Raw genomic sequence first — 15,280 nt, 5'->3', positions numbered from 1 at the left:
AAGAGGACATAGGAGTGAGAAGGACACAGTGGCTGAGAGCTTGGGCTTTGGAGTTGGACATACTTGGATTTGAATCCTTTCCCAGAAGGAAGTGACTTGCTCCATGTAACACCTCTTTCTAGCTGTGTGTCCTTGGGCAAGTTGCTCAACCTTTCTGGGCTGTTTTGTCAACTTTAAAATGGGTATAACAATGCCTGTCTCACAGAGTTGTTCTAAGAGCCAAATAAGATAATGTTTTTAGAGAGCTTAGCAGAGTGCCTAGCACTTATTAATATTCAGTAAATGTTGCTAAAATTAAAAAATCAGACGTGAAGTTGAGGGGAGATCTGGTGACATTTAGAAATGGAGCAGAGGGTAAATGCTTGATAAATTTTACTCCTGGGAAGTTTAAGAACTTTTATGGCTGGTGAAATTTGAGGGAAATTCTGCTGGGAGCAGGAGCTTCTGGGAACAATTTTTCTCCTTCATGAAGAGGAAAGTTGAGAAGATGAAGTTCTCATTTGAATGCCTTTGGGTGCTGTTAAGTGAGTTGTGATACCTGGAGCTGTGGCAACCATTTTGCCACCCTGTGCACGTGTTGTGGGGCTGTCACACCTGAGGATGTTGAGCCACTGAACAAACTATTTTAAGTGCTGCATTGTTTAAGTTATTTTTAGTTGGGTCTTCTGTTAATTGTAGTGAAGTACACTGTAACTGATAAAGTGTCCCTGGAAGAAGAGGCTTCAGGGAACATGCTCAGGGAACTGTGAATAGTTTGTCTGAAGGATAGAATAGAAGGAAGGAAAGAGAATTCTGAGAAATACAGAAGAAGTACATCTGTGGAAGTGAGGAAGAGCTCAGTGCAAATGGAATGTACCCTAATATTTAAAATATTGGATTCCTTGATGGCTGGAGTACAAAGTAAAAGACTCGAAATAGTGAGTGACAAGGGCAGAGACACCTGCAGGGACCAGATTGTGGAGGTCTTTGAACACCATGCTAGATGGGTATGTTGGTTCAGTGGGAAACAATTTCAAGCATTAGGGACTTTTTTGAGCAGTAAGATGGGGCAAGATTGGCCTTTTACCACTTACGTGTTTTCACTTTGTAAATGGTGCTTGTATTTCTTGTTCTTCCTTGGAGATGAAATCCTTACTTATCCTAGATGAATAAGCTGCTTGTTCCTCTCACTCTGTCTGGGTCACAGATTCCAGGACAAATGGGAGCCCTGGTTTTATAATGAGGACAGACCAGAGCATGTGTTAATCTTCAGCAATGTGATATTTCTCCTGTGCTTTCATTTAGCAGCCTTGTCTCTTATTAAATCTAATTAGTTTCTTTGCTGCTAAGAGATCGAGGCAGTCCTCAAGTTGAAAATGTGTAGCTTGAGTCAGATTTAGCAAAGGACCTTGTTCGGGGGTTTTTGTCACCCTTTTCAGACTTTCTTAGCTTTTGAACTCAAGCTTGTGACCCACCCCCCTACTCATTACCAATTGTGTGCAGGATAATGGACTTTTTAGAAGTTGAAGGATCTTAGAATGTATACAGTCTAGTCACTTTGCAGTTGAGAAAACTGAGCCCCAGCAAGAGGAAATGACTTGCTCCGTGTAACACAGCAGATCAGGGCCAGAGGCGGAAGCGGAGCACAGTCTTCTGACTCCTATTCTCTTGCCTTCATGGCTTCATCAAGGTGAACACCAGGGGTAGATTTCTGAATCCCATTAATGCATTAAAATGTTCACCAATGAACCGTCCACTTAAAAAATCAGTCCCCCTACAGATGCTTCTTTTCACTCAACACTAGCCTCTCCCTACCTTCAAGTCAATGTCTCAGCCTCTTCTTCAAGTATCCAGTGTTGTGAACATCTAACAGCATTAAAGAAACATAGTGCAAACTCACTGCAAAGTGGACCTGCAGTCTTACAGACGCTGATGACAATGATGCTGGTGAACTTCTCACGTCTCATGCAAAGCCCTTGACAGCTGAGCACCTGGCAGCTTTAGGCAATTAAAGAAGAGAAAAACCTACAAAAGTGACCCTACAATGGGAGCTGCAGAGGGGAGGGATGAGAGCAGAGGACTAAGAGACCAGCAGGAAAATCGAAGAGACTCATCTTAATGAATTTACTGTAAAAGTCAAATATGAGCTGAATCATCTCCATAACGTGTTGGGATGTAACTTGGTTAGAAAAATTATGCTCTGTCCCAACAAAATCAATAATACATTCTTGGTTTGGAGGATTAGAGCATGGGATTTATAGAGCAACTTAATTATAACTTAAATTTGTTTCCATATAATATACAAATGTGTTTTCTTAATTTTAAGTTTGATTTTAAAGATAAAGTCCCAATCAAACCCTTTTTTTCCCCACTATTTTTATCAGGTAGGATTTTTTTTTTTCAGCTGCAAGTAGCATAAACCTGACTCTAGTGATTAAAACTTTTTTCTTAATAACATGAAGTTGAAGGAAGGTGGTTTCTGACCCCGGTGCATTGACTTAATAACTCCGTAATAATGATTCTGTAATTCCCTTGTACTTCCCCTCAAGGTTGCAAGGTAGCTGCTGTTGTTCCAGCCTTCATATCCGTACTTAGTCCAAGAAAGGAGTGATGAGAATGCTGTGCTGGTATTGCCTGGTTCTTTATTAAATCAGAAAATCAAGACTTTCCCAGAAGCCTCACTGAAGATGTCTGCTTACATTTTGTAAGCCGTAACTTCCATAGCTTCTGAGACATCTGGAAATTGAGTATTTGGCTTTCCAGCCTTCAAATAGCTGGAGGTGGCAAGGGATAAAGGTATTGTGAATGACCAGTGTCTGCTACAATATTTCAAGAGGCCTTTTTAAAAACTCTGCTGTTTGTTTTCTATGTTAGAAAGTCTCACTTGCGCCTGGAAATGTACCTTCACGGCCCAAGAAGCTCCCGGAAAGCAGTGTACCTTGGGACGCCTTTAGTAGGGTCTGATACCGAAATGGGAATTGCCTTGGGGAATGTCACCTTGACATGATTCTGGCTTTTAGAAACAGCAACAATTACAATGTGCAGGCAGTTTACTTTTCATGTGTAGTATCTCGTTTAATTTTTGTAGCAGCCTCTGTGAAATACCGAAAGGAGACATTGTTACAGTCACATATCACAAATGAGGAAACTGAGGCTCAGAGAGATTAAGCAGCTGGGCCAAGGTAACCCAGCTGGAAGGTAGTGAAGTTGAGAGTTTGAATCTTGATTTGTCTGACTCTAGATTTCTTGCTCTTTCCACTGTGCTGTAATGCTATAGATCAGCATTTTCCAAAGCATGTCCCATAGAAATAGTTAAGACATTCCAAAAAAGGTGACAGATAATATGTTCAAACAAATTTGAGACCTTGATTGATAAAAAGAGTTAGACAAGGGCTTCTCTGATATTACACTGTAATTCTCCAAGAGAGGGCTAGCATTTGCATGCTTCCCACAGTTATTTGACTATGGAAGTTTAAAAAATGAAACATCCCATGGAGCTGTCTACTCATCTGTTCATCTTTCAAACATTCTTGAGCTCTGACCATGCAGCAGGCATTTTTCCAGCCCTTGGGAAACATTGGTGATCAAGACAGACCTGGTCCCCGCCTTGACAGCACTACCAGTCCAGCTTACAGACCACTTCTCCAAATATTCTTTGGGGGAAACTGTGATACGTAGGAGGGTTCACCTATTCCTAGAGAGGAGATATCCCAAAGGCAACCAGTGACCAGCGTGGCAGCCTTTACCCAACTTGATTTGCTACCTGAAGTCTGCCTGTTGGCTTTCCAGGTGTAAAAGGGTACATTCTCTTTCTTTTTCTTTTCTGCCCCACGTGGGAGGAGAGATAGATGAGCTAACAGAGGCAGACTATTATAGAAAGAAGAGAGATAGGAGGTGCGAGTGGTTGACCAGACGTTCTGGTGATGTTTCTGTCTCCCAGGCTTAAAGCTTGTGAAGGCTGGTGCCCTAAGATCCTCAGCTCTCATGGTGGCTGTTCTTCCCTCTCTGCTCATTGCTCTGTCCCCTCCCCTGTTACTTCCCTGCTCTTCTCTCATTGCATTTGAGTTGCTTGTTTTCCCTGGTGACAGCAAACCTCTCTGTTTTCAATCCGTTTCTAGAGTGAGTGACTGGCTATGAAATATTAAATCCTTGTAAATATTAATGCCTCATTACTGTCACATTTAATTCAGTCTTGTGAATTGAGAGGTCAGGATTAGGCTGACGAGTAGGTCTACTATGTTTACCCATTACCACTGCTGCCATCACCCCCACCACCCCTACTACGACCATTGCCACAAATGCCACCACTAGCAACTTATAAGGTCTTCTAGGAACTGAGAAACTATCCCTTTGGGAGCCTCAGGGACTTTTCATTCTACTTTTTCTCTTCACCAACTACTTTCTAGGGCTCAGAAGGGATATCCAGTAGGGCCATTAAGTTTTAAAGAGCTGTTGCTGAAGTGGCATCCAGAGACCCCCAGGAAAATTCTGATCTGGATGGTGAAACATGTCACTTTTCTCTGCTACGCCCTTGTTTTGTTTCTCATCAGTGTCAATGTGGTCAATATAATTCATAATAATAATGGTATAGTGAACTGGTAAACTTAAAAATTATTTCCCTCCAAGTTGAGAGAAGTTTCTACACTTCTAGCGGCTTTTATATCTAAAGGTAGAGACTCGGCTTGAGTGGGTTATGTAGGTGTAGAGCAAATTTGTACCCACTGTTCCAGGGAAAGAGCACAGCGGGTGTGTTTGGGGATAGATAAAGGCTTGTTCTCCCTATATTCCTTGCTGTATGGACCTTAATAACTTATTGTGGAGAGAGTTGGATACATTTGCATAGGAACCTCAGAGATTTGAGATTGAGGTTCTAACCTTTATCTTTTGAAGTTTAAAATTATTAGAACATCTTCAATGGACTGTGAGAAGCCTTGACTAAAGTCAGTTGATTGGACCATAGGGGCTCATTATGTAGGAGAGATGGAAAAACTGGAATGGGACTTGGTTCTACATCGGGGCCCAGGTCTTCTTAGGAAAGCCGGTAGCATATGGACAATGTTGCCATGCCTTCTGACCTCGTTGTCTTGGCATCATAGGTGTGTTGTAGGGCTGTTTTGTATGTGTGTTAAGAGCAATTTTGTGATTAATATCCTTCAACACATATCTCTGTATACAAAGTATCCTCCAATATGTATATCTATGTGTAAAAGTGTTTCCTTATAATTCTAGAGATGGGCATGCTAGGTCAGAGGGTGTATCAGTCAGCATAGGTAGGATATGCTGCAGTAACAAACAACTCTAAAAATCTTAAAACAACAAAGGCTTATTTCCCATTCATCCTGCATATCCAACTGAGTTATACTTACGTCTTCTCACTCTGGAACTGAAGCTGATGGAACTTCCACCATTGGAATCATTAATAGTCACCATGGAAGCAGAAAAGAGTTTTCTGGCTGTTACATTGACAGTTCAATGCTCTGGCCTAGAAGTCGTATTCAGCTCTTCTTACAACTCATTAGCCAGAACCTTGGATAATAAGTAGGAGGCCATGAAGCTCAGTTCTACCATGTGTCTGGCAAGTGGAGAGTCAGAAACATTGTGAACAGTATTAGTGACAATTTCAAGTGGTGTGAACATTTTTAAGGCTTTTGATGCACATCGGCAAACTATCCTACAGAATGGTTCTACCAGTTTACACTCTCAGGCATTAAAATGACAAGGACTTATTTTAATAACTATCCTATCCTCCATTTCATGGATGTATCGCAGGTCATTTCATCAATTCCCTGCCAGTGAGCACTTCTAATTTTTTCCATTACAACGATGTTATGAACATTTTATACACACATATATTTATCCCCTTATTTCTTTAGGATAAATTCATAGAAACTGGATTGCTGAATCGAAGTATATGAATTCTTTTAAGGAAGGTTTTTGGTGCATATGATCATACTGCCCTCTCAGAGCTGTTGTACCTTTTTATACCGCTACCATCAGAGTAGAGGAGTGCCTGTTTCATTGATTTGGAAAGAGTGTTAGTAACAGCTGTGAGTATCTTCTAAGTTCCTTGATTCCAATTTCCAAGTCCAGATACTCCTGACCTTGGGTGGTTAGAGGTTGATTTCAGACACTTGGATTTGCACCAGGTGAGAAATAAAAAAGAGAAAGAGTTTATGTTTAAGGGTCATTTACAGGATGGGCAGGCATTGAGTGTTCTAACTTGCTTTTGTCTTAACGTAGAGTGTCTGCCTGCTAGATTTACCTTGAAACCTTGTCTCAAATCAGCCAAGCTAATGGATGAGGCTTGCCAGATGATAAGAAAACTAATGGGGCCCTTGTTCGACACACTACATCAATTGACTGCTCAGTTTTCTCTGTGACAGTGGCCAAGTCAACCCCACCCTGCTGATCACAGCATAAGGGGAGAGGGCAACTGGCAAATTGAAGCTATTACCAGAGTGACTGGGGAAGGACAGATGAAGGAGAGAGAAAGAACAAGCATTTGTAGATGTACTTTCTGACAATGCACATATAACTATTGGGGAAGTTTAAGTGCTACATGCACTGAGAAGGATCAGGGTTTGACTGCATGAGACAGTAGTGAAAAAATAGTGTGTTGGGTAGGAGAGGCACAGAGCTCTGCCTTAAAGATTCACGAGGCATTTGGGAGAAGATGAAATCTCAGATTATTATGTCATTATTTGTTTCTTTCTCATGTTTTTTTTCTGTTTCCACAATAATGGTGTTTACTAAAGAGGGAGGAAGAGAAAGCATGGAAAATTTTAAGTAGGGGTTATTATAAACATTCATTCTAAGCTTTAGTATTGTCATTCATGTACTTGAGTATATGCATAAATACACACATGTATTTATGCACACAGCCTTTATACCTCTCCCTAGCCTTGTATTAATTAGAATATTTTGGCTGCACAGAGTAAATCTAACTCAAAGTGACTTACATAATAAGGGCATTTATTATCAGTGGGGAGACCATATAATTTATCATTCAAACCAGGAAACTATTGTTCAGAACAAACCCTAACTCAGAAAGTACACTGGTACAAATGTCAACTGGAACAGTTCCAGGAAAACCAGGGTTGTTATGGAATGAACATTTATGTCTGCCACCCCCAATTCATATGTTGAAGTCTAATCCCCAATGTGATGGTATTTGGAGGTGGGGCTTTTGAAAGATCATTAGGTCACTAGGGTGGAGCCCTTATGAATGGGATTAGTGCCCTTATAAGAGAAAGCCAGAGTGCTAGCTAGCTCTCTTTCCATCATGTGAGGATACAAGGAGAGGTTGGTCTTCTACAATCTGGAAGAGGGCTCTCACCAAAACCTGACCACTCTGATCTCTGACTTCCAGCCTCCAAAATTGTAAGAATTAAATGTCTTTTGTTTAAGCCACTCAGTCTATGACAATTTGTTACATCAGCCTGAGCTGACTAAGACAAGGATGTGTGATCACCATACACCATATCCTACATATCAGAACATCTCTAGGCTGGGCGGATCTAGAGTTAATTCTGAGGATCAAAGACATTGAGGATCTCAAAGTCTCAACAGCTAGCTTTTGTCCTTATACTTTTCCCTTTGAGCTCAGAGATGGCTGCAACAGCTTCAGGCATCAAAGGCACTGACTTTGTAAGAGCAAGGAATACATTTTCCAGAGCCCCCAGCAGACTTCCCATTGTGTCCGTTGGTCAAAATTTTGTCACATGTCCATGCTTCAGCCAGTAACTGACAAGGACAATGAAATTGTTATGATTGGTTTTGACCAGTCAAGACTCACCCGTCTCTTGGGGTTAAGAGGGGCACAGCCCCGGTACAAGCGCTTGGCTGTTGAGAGAGTAAATAAAATCAGAGTTGTGTTGGGAAAAGAAGAGAGAGTAAATGGTTGTAGCGTAGGCAGCAAAAGGGCTGCTACTCATTCACTCTGGCCAGATCTCCAATCTAGGATTAATTTAGAGGCAGAACAAGGAGATAGATATAAATAATCCATGGAATGCACAAGTCATTGCATATAACCAAGGCACTACGGTATCTGATTGAATGTTACAGAGAACCCTTCCATCCATTATCTTCCTTGATCCTCACAACAACCTTGTGATCCTCACAACAGCCCTGTGCGATTTGGCAATACAGGAATCAGGTTCCCCATTTCTCAGCAGCATCCAGGGTCCAGAAGCTGAGCTGCCAATGGCTGTATCCAGTGGGGAGGAAAAGTAGGGCTCAGAGTGGTTAGTAATTTGCTCTTAATCCCAGAGCCACTGAATGTCCAAAAAAGGATTAGAACTCAGTTCTATATGACTCCACTGTTCTTTATCATGTTACAGTATGCTAATTTCAAAAGTTAAAACTTTTTTTCTTTAGTGGTGAGGTGGGTAGTGAAAGGTGTAGAAGGTAGAGGATGAACATCATTTATAATTGAGTTGGGAAGATGAAATCGGTTGGGGTTGTGACCTGCTCATATCTAAGCCACTCTGGAACTCTTTTTTTTTTCTCTTCTATGTAAGAGGATTTTGGAATATAAGTGCCATAAAATGAAGTTATTATACAGACAACTTCAATCTATTTCAATTAATTTTTTAAAGGATTGAAGAAAGACATGGAAAGAAGGGAGAAAATCATTTTTTTTAAAGACTTGTTAGTGATTTTTAACCACAGTAGGGTTACTTTCAGCACATTGCATTATCAATTTCCATGCTTCTGAGTGAACCAACATACCCTGTTGAGAACTGGTGCTCTACAAGTCATTAGTGGGTGGAGTAGCAGGACGGGAGTGGGGAGAAGTGGAGAAAACCCCAGTTCCTTCAAAAATACCCTATCTTGGGTGGTACCCTATGTGTGAGGGACCCACAATCAGCTGCCACCCACCATTTCCCTTCTTCCATGCCCTTCTTCCTCCCTCTTCCTCTTCTTCCAATTAAGCCTACTCAGGACCCGTTTCTAACAAGTGGCTGTGTGTGAGTGCTTCGTGATGATTTCATTTTCAACATGTCATGAGTCAGGAGGCAGCTAGGGAGCAGAGCAGCTGAGATATGAGCAGTCCTGGCTAATTAGGTTCCCGGCTGCCCTCTTCCTCTACCCAACACCCTGCCAGTCTGCCGCCCTGTCATGCCCTCTTTTGAATTTCTTTCCGCTGGTTGTCTTGGTTAATTCGCAGATATCACTCAGAACTACACCATCTTCAACCATTTATTAAAGGTTTCTCTGCTGGGGCTGATAATGTCAGAAATCACTAGCAAATTCTTCATCCTTTGAAGTATCTCTTCAGTAGGCGACCTCGTAGTGGTCAGGGAGGGTGGACACTGCCAAAGGGACATTTGTCCATGGGTGGAGGCGTTTTGGGCTGACAGAATGACTGGAGGAGGGGCGTGAGCATCTATCTGTAGAGGTCAGAAATGCTAAAATTCTTACCATGTCAGTCCTGCACAATAATGAGTTCTCCCCAATATGCCAAGAAAAACCAATTGAAAAGCCCTGCAAAAGCAGAGACAAGAGGAATCCTTAGCTTCAGTTGGTGGTATGGCCAGGCATGTGAAGTACAGAGAGTGTCTAACCAGTGGTCCTAGAGTGTCGTGGTCCCTGGCCCCTACATGGGACTTGGAGTTTAGGAGTTGGGGAGGGAGAGAGAGTGAGGCAGCAGTTGTGCAAGGCTGCCTCTGGTCGGGGTGCAGGTACTTCAGTAAAGAATGTGAGGACTAGATGAGGTGTGTGCCATCCCAGGAGTCGCCAGTTTGGAGGCTGACACTATGGCGTGGGTTACATCTCAGTGGGTGTCAGTAGAGGACATGGACAGATACAAATAAGACCTGGCCACCCCTCTCCACTGGTGGCGTGGAGATATTTGCACAACCCCCTGGAGCTTGGCATCTTTTCCACTAAGAGGAAAGGAGCGAGAAAATCCAAAATCTGACTTGGTTTACGCTAAAATCCATGAGAAAAATAAAAACCACTAAAATGATTGAGTTTAGCTGGAAGTGACAAGATTAAATGTTCTGCTTCAGAGAGTTTGGTGGTGGTCGGGGGTGTTAAAGGCAGAAATTAAGTTCAGTGGGAGCACACATACTTCACTCCCGACAAGGTGCTGGGAAATTCATGGTCACTAAATTTTCAAAGGGCTTGGCACATGGTAAGTGCTCCATAAATGGGAAATAAATACATAAATAATAATTTAAAAGATCTACATCTGCCCACGGCAATGGCCAGCCTTTCCAGTTGATGGAAGGGATGGAAGCTGAGAATCAGCCCAGGTTCAGTTCTCTCCCTCCTTCGTCCCAACTAGCCCCCTTATTGGGCAACACATCCTCCTGACCAAGCCTTGGGAGCAGAGCACAGAAAAGGCAGTGGGCTCTGAGTGCATGCCATCCCATAAATACTTCCAGAGGGAAGAGAGATTTATGGTGTTATAAAGGCCAGCGGCAGGCCCCGTTTGTGTTAATGGCCTTATTAGTTACATTGCTGTAAAATCCAGATCTCCACACTGTTTAACAGCTACAGTTCTGCTCAGCAGCATTAATTCAATAAATCAAGGCCCCTTGACATAAATCTTAAAGCCCCTGAAACATGATTAGGAAATCCCTCCTGATGGGTTAGAGATAGACCAATGGAGTGAGGCCAGCGAGCTTCCAGTGGGAACAGTGAATCTCACGAGGCAGCTGTCTCCAGAGGCTGTCACTGTGGGTCATTTCCTATCTATAGTCCCATTGGGCTCTATCTTGGCCTTGAAAGTGGAAGGTCTGACAGGGGTTGCTGGTGATCCAGGGGAGGTGAACTCAGAGTCCCCATCACCCCTTGTAGTCCCTTTGTGCAAATAAGAGAAAGTGTCCTTCCCCTCTCGATGGCTGCAGCCTCATAATACGTGGCTTGGTGGGAGAAACGGCATCTTGTGCTGGTTAGAAGAAGTCCAGAGGAGCTTCAGGGTGGAATTCAGCCTCTACCTGCGCCCTCAGCTGGGAACCCTTGTGCACCAAAGAGCCCACACAGCAAAACATGGTAGCCTGAGTGAGCTTGTAAAATTCAACCACGATGAGAGAGAATTAAGAGCCTATAATTGACAGACCTAGAAATTAGAAAGTTAAAGACAAGCAGAGCGAAACAATTTATTGTTAGGCATATATATGTGAAAAAACTAAAGAAAAAATCAGTGAAGTGAGTGATCCAACATCTAGGATCGTAGTTACCTTTGAGAGAAAGGCAGGCGGTAGGGTGGGAGGAGCACATGAGGAGATGAAATTATTGCTAACATGTAGGTTCTTCATTTGGTCAATGAATTTATGGTATTCATTGTATTGTTTTAAAAATAATAAATAAAATAAAATGATAATCATTAGCTAATGATGCATCTGATTCTCCCCTACCTGGGGAGGGGAGGCAGACAGAAGAAAGAAACTAGAGCGACAGATCTGATATCCTGTTTCCCTCTCTCCTTCCCTGCCTCCTAATAACAATCCACGCACACTAAGACCTACACTAGGCATCTTATATCCATCATCCTGTTTAGTCTTCATATCCACTCTGTGTGCTCACAGTACTGGGGTCGAATCCCAACGCAACCACTTAGAAGCCATGTGATCCTAGGCGAGTTACTTAATTACATTCTCATCTGTGAAATGGTTGCGTGTATGTATTTAAACTGAACTGCAAAGGGCAAAACAAAACAAAATTAGAGTGAGTTTGGGGCATAAAAATAGGCAAAAAAGAATAAAATGTAGATAGCTAATAGTAGCTACTTCATAGGCTACAAGGATTAAATGAGATACTGCATTTGGATCTGTGCTTGGCACATAGGAAGTATTCAATAAATGTTATCTGTCAGAAAATCATTATGCCCATTTTACAGGTAAGGAAAGTATATGATGTTTGAAAAGTTAAGTAACTTACCCAAGACTGCACAATTGGCATCAAATGGCCATTCCTTTCCCCCCTTTCTATCAAGTCCATTCTGTTTCCTCCCTTTCTGTCTCATACACGAATTACTTGATTATTGAATGTGAGCCAATAAATGTTCTAGTTTCTGAGGGGCAGAAATGAAAGGATGATGTGTATAATCCTTGCACTTAAGGATCCTATAGTTTTTGTGGGCTGAGTGTTAATTGGGGTCTGGAGTTGCTTCTGAGGGTGGAGATTTCCCAGAAGACAGTGGAGGCGTGGCATGTCCCAGAAGCACAGGCTGCCTTGAACTCCTTACTGTCAGATCCCCCTTGTGCTGGGGCAAACCTATCCTTGCTTTACCTCATGACTAAGCTGCAGACCTGGAGAAGAGTGGGGTTCCAAAGGCCCGTGGGGAAAGAAGAACTCTGATTTCTCCTGCGACATGTGCATGGTTTACAGGAGTAAGAGTGGATGCTTGGTTCTCCAGGTGTTTCAAGTTGAGAGCTTTCCAAGGTCATCTATGTATGTGTATATATATATACAGTGCTGAACAAGATATAGTTTAGTCCTTTTCCTCCTGGTGCTAATGCGTATATGAATGGGAGAGGCAGAAAGGATTAAACAAGCAAGTAAGAGAATAAAACAGAAGCCACAATAGAAGTAATCAGGAGGTGCCGCAGGAACTAAGGAGAGGGGCATTTTATCAATTACTTTATATCAAAGCACTCCAGAATATAGTGGCTTAAAGCAGATATTTCATTATTCCCAATTCTATGGGCTAGGGATTCAGGCAGGGCTCAGTTACAATGACTTACTGCTGTTCCACATGGTGTTGGCTGAGGCAACAGGACTGGGACAGGAGGGTCCAAGGTGGCCCCAGTCACGCGTCTGGCACCTCATAGGGATGGTTGGACTATCCTGGGGCTTGTTCAGGTGGCTCAGCCACTTTGTTCTCATGGTGTTGGTTCGCACACAGTCTAGGACCTTGGTTCTCCTCCACGGGGTGCTTCTGTCTCCTGGACTTCTCTGCCCCAAGGCTGCGTTCACCTCTGAGTGGAAGCAGAAAAGGTTGTGTAGCCTCTTAAGGTCTGAAATCTGACACCCTAGGAAGCCACTTCTGAAGCATTCTGTTGGTTAAAGCAAGCTGACTACCAGCCTGATTCAAGGAATGGGGAAACAAATTCCACCTCGTAATGGGGAAAGCAGTGTGGGTGCAAACAGAGAGAGGGAATGGTCTGTGCCATTCCCTGCAGATAATCTACCACAGTCAACTTGTCCAATCTTAACGTGTGGTGATCAGGGAAGGCTTCCTGGAATAGGCAACATCTAACCGGACACTTAACAGTTTAAGTAGGGAGTAGGCTAGAGATTAGGGAATATTGAACGCAGAGGAACAGCACGTGTGAAGACTCAGAGGCAAAAGGGAATGTGGAACTTTCAGAGTCTCGAAGGAAGTTCAGCAAGGAAAGGAGTGGGGACTGGTAAGAAATGAGACTGGGGAGGTGGGCAGGGGCAGCCGATGAAGGGCCTTGTACATATGGTGCTTTATCCCAAGGACAATGAGGTGCAAGTTGGGGGAGTTAGAATCTAGGAGTGACAGGACCTAATTTAAGTTTGAAGAGGGTCCCTTTGGCTGCTGTAAGGGGAGTAGATTGCAGCAAGCCAGAATGGATGTTCTGAGATCAGTTAGAAGGTGGTAGAGTTGCCCACGCAAGAGGTGGTGGTGATAATAGTGGAGATGGCAGGACACGGGTAGGTGGGGATGGTTTTTAGCAGGTTGGCATCATCGTGGGATAGGGCCAGGGCATCCATCCTATGCCCCTGGGCTTGGACTAAAAGAAGTTACCCTCTCCTTTGCACCCTGGTCCAGTCAGCCTCCAGGTGCGCTAAAAATTCCTTCTTCCTTCTATCCTTTCCTTCCCTTTCTGCGGCAACCACGCGCCCTCCCCACCCCATGGCTGGGTGGTTCAATAATCTACTAATTAGTCTCCTTGTCTTCTGGGTACCCCCCTTCCAATCCATCTTGCATGCTGTCTCTAGAGTAAGTATTCTAAAGTATAGCTTTACATCATGTCAGCTCTCTTTGGAAAACAAGAGAACCATGCTGGGGCTCCCGGTCCTCACAGGAGAAAATGAAGCGTCTTTCATGCGGCAGTTGAGGTTTTCCCAGGGTGGTCTTCTAAAATTTGTCCCCTGCTGTCGTTCCATAGGATCCCACCTGCCAGATATAAAAATATTGCCAGTGGTTGGGGAATTCTTGGATGGCAGTGGTAACAGTGACAGTCATGCAGTGTGGCCCTGTCTATCAAAATTAATTAAATTTGCCTTTTGAGTTGGTGAGGTAGACATGGAGCTGTGCTTCCCAGATCCCCCCTTCAGGGGAGGATTTGCTGCTCTGCGGTGGGGAGTGTGGTCAGCAGATGGCTTCCATCTGTCAGCTGCAGAGAGCTCCCTCACCCAACCAAGGCCGTGCCTTCTGGAGCGGTCACCATCCCATCGCCGAAAGAAACGGGTGTAAAGGCTTGGCTGTCTTGGCTCAGCCAGTCTCTGCTTGCTTGGCTGGCTTCACTGGGCCTGCATTGCAGTTTAGACTTTTTGGCTGCCCAGTTCTCCTTCCTCCCTCTTCCCTTCAACATTTCAGGGACAACTTTATTGAAATACAATTCACCCACTTAAAGTGGACAGTTAGTTTTGAGTGTGTTCACAGAGTTGCGAATCACAATCAGTTTCAGAATATGTTCATCCCCCCACCCCCCCCAAAAAAAACCCATCATCATTAGCATTCCCCCAAGCTTCTGCCCCAGGCAAGCGCTAATACACTTTTCATCTCCAAAGACTTGCCTCTTCTGGGCATTCCAGATGAATGGCATCATACAACACGAGGTCTTTTGTGTTTGACTTGTTTTACTCGGGGTAATGTTTTCATTGTTCATCATGGTGCAGCATGCATCAGTAGGTCACTCCTTTTTATTGTCAAATACTATTCTGCTCCATGGATGTGCCACTTGTATCCATCCGTTCCTTAGCTGACGGACATTTGAGTTGTTTCTACCTTTTTTGGCTATTATGAGTAATGCTGCTGTGAACATTTCTCGTACAAGGCTTTATGTGGCCATATATGCCTAATAAACATTTTCCGATCTAAACTCCGTCTCAGCACTTGTTCCAGAGAATCCAACCTGCAACGTTTGGCAGTCTCTCTTTCAGGAACTTCTCCCCCAGGTATACTTGTACAATGCAACCTGACACATGTACAGCATGACTTCTAATAGCATTATTCGCATTGGCAGATTATTGGAAACAACAGGATTAAACAACTAACTCAGAGTGATCAGAGAGGTTAAGTGACCTGTTAAGTAGCACAGCAACGGAGTGTTGGACCCAGGATTTGAACTCAAGTTTGTGACTCCATAGCATGTTC

The 15,280-nt window shown here is 43.4% G+C and overlaps 1 pseudogene; it reads right to left on the bottom strand.

Moving 5' to 3' along the window:
* The window catches only part of LOC116661016, a 33,334-nt pseudogene extending 19,663 nt beyond the window's left edge, over positions 1 to 13,671 (bottom strand).
* Between the last annotated feature and the right edge of the window lie 1,609 nt (positions 13,672 to 15,280).

This window comes from Camelus ferus, chromosome 32, assembly GCF_009834535.1.
Source record: "Camelus ferus isolate YT-003-E chromosome 32, BCGSAC_Cfer_1.0, whole genome shotgun sequence".
NCBI classification, from domain to species: Eukaryota; Metazoa; Chordata; class Mammalia; order Artiodactyla; family Camelidae; genus Camelus; species Camelus ferus.
This window is presented reverse-complemented; position numbering and strand designations above follow the sequence as displayed.